The sequence below is a fragment of the Ictidomys tridecemlineatus genome, chromosome 6, assembly GCF_052094955.1.
Source record: "Ictidomys tridecemlineatus isolate mIctTri1 chromosome 6, mIctTri1.hap1, whole genome shotgun sequence".
NCBI lineage: Eukaryota > Metazoa > Chordata > Mammalia > Rodentia > Sciuridae > Ictidomys > Ictidomys tridecemlineatus.
This window is the reverse complement of record NC_135482.1, coordinates 51,232,174-51,234,271: the sequence shown is the minus strand read 5'-3', so window position 1 is coordinate 51,234,271 and position 2,098 is coordinate 51,232,174. Positions and strand designations below refer to the sequence as shown.

The 2,098-nt window shown below is 45.2% G+C and overlaps 1 pseudogene; it reads right to left on the bottom strand.

Annotated features, from left to right (window-relative positions):
* Window positions 1-224: 224 nt before the first annotated feature.
* On the bottom strand, window positions 225-961 carry LOC144378630 (large ribosomal subunit protein uL6 pseudogene; annotated as a pseudogene).
* Between the last annotated feature and the right edge of the window lie 1,137 nt (window positions 962-2,098).

Here is a 2,098-nt window from a genome sequence, read left to right as displayed (position 1 = left end):
GCATCCTTGGGCCAATAAAGATGAGCACCAATGGCAGCAATGAGAGCCATGATTCTGGGGGTGCTGGCTGCACCCGGGCATGGCCTTAGGGCCCTTGGCACATGCTGTGGTGGTGTCAGGGCTTCTGAACGCAATAGCTGCAATGAAAGGGCTTCCTCCTGGCCCCTAGGATAGGACTTTACTAATAAAATCTGTTCTTTTTTTTTTTTTTTCTGTTCTGTTCCTTTGAAAGGACACTAAAGTTTATTCAACCCGCTGGAAAGGATTAAGTCCAAAGTCAATAGAGATCTTTTATTGCATCAGTGAAATATCAAATTGACTCCAGGACGTGTTTCTGTGACTGGACATCTCTTAGATCTTTTTCATCAGCCTGTTGAACTGTTCCTTTTTCAGAAACATAAATACCATCCAAAAATTTTCTGATATCCTTGTTTTTCACTGTTGTGGCTTGCTGAATTAAAGCGGCTGAATTTGAAACAAGTTCAATATCATTTCCTTCAAGGATTAATTCATCTTTCTGAGCTTGAGACACTGAACAAGCAACACCTGTCCTCATCCGAACCCTGCGGATATATTTTTCACCCAAGAAATTTCGGATTTCAACGAGAGACCCATTCTCCTGAATAACAACGTTGATGGGGAAGTGAGCATACACAGACCTCATCTTGTAACGGAAGCCCAGTGTAACACCCTTGATCATGTTCTGTACATGACTACAGATGGTGCGAACAGTGGCCAGTTCCTTTCTATTTCCCCACCATTTGTCAATCCGTAGCCTCTTCTTTTTCTTTCCAAGGAGGCTGAGTTCCACATTGATATGATTGAAATCCCTCCGGAGGGTTCCTCTTGGGCCCTTCACAATAACTGTGCGTCCCTTCAGAGTAATGTCCACATTTTCTGGAATGTCGACAGTCTGATTGCCGAGAATGGTCTTCATTCTCGCAGTAGATACGGGAAAGAAATAAAATCTGTTCTTAAAATGGTGCTGTGCTATAGCAGCTTGGGCTCTTAACGTTGTGTGTGTGTATGTGTGTGTGTGTGTGTGTGTGTGTGTGGGTGCACACGCCATGCATGCATGTGCATGTGCGTGCACAGGCAAGGTGAGTTCATTCTCTGGAGTAAAGCAGTCATGTGGTGCTCGGCAGCTCCCCAGACTGGGTTTAAAGTCTGTGAGGATGATTGACTTTTCCTGTAGTTAAGACTGCTGAATCACAGTAATTATAGGCTTTCTGGGGACTCTTCTTGCCTTTTCCTGGAAATGTAGTGTCCCTCCTCGTTAGGGTGACTGAGTCACTGGTGTTTGCACTTTGTTCCTCTCTCTGTGGTGCCACCCATGCCATTTAGGGTTCCAACGGTCCCTTGCTGACTGCCAGTGTTCTCCCTCAGTGACTTTTCCCCAAACGCTCTGGTTCTGCTCTGTGGTGGAGGTGAGTGCAGGTATCTCTGTTCTGAGGTACGTATTATTATATCAGGTCCACAGGTAAGGGGTGGAGGCAGAATTGGAAGGTGACCTTTAAGGGTCAAGTAACACAAGAAAGCACAGCTAGGAGAGGAGCCATGAACCCTGACTTGAGAATCCCCCCTCTGTCATTGGATCAGGGTCCTCTCTCCCAGAGATCCTAAGGGGCCCTGGGCATTCTGCTCCTCAGTGCACCCTCCCACCCCTCATCCCTGATTCTGAATGATGTACATCTGTGAGATCTTACAGGCACCCACAGAAAGGCTATGCCTCATGAACTCATTCAATAATTCAGATCACATAATAAGCAAATCAATGAGGATTGCACATTCACAAAGAAATCAAGATCTGTATGTTGCCTTTGGTCAGATAGTAGATGTAAATGGGTTGCAAGAACTATGTGTGAGAAGGAATGGCTGAAGTGTTTTTACTGAGGAGAGAAAATGTAAGTAAAGAGGGCCATATGGCATTCATGGAGAACAGCACTCCCACATGAAAAGAAAAGGTGCATTTCACTGAGAGTCATTATGCACAGGTACTGTACATACATTATTTCAAATCCCCTACAACCAGTTTGAACGGTGGATTTTAGAGAGGAAAAGAGGCTCAGGGTGGTCGATAATGTGCTACAAGTCACCC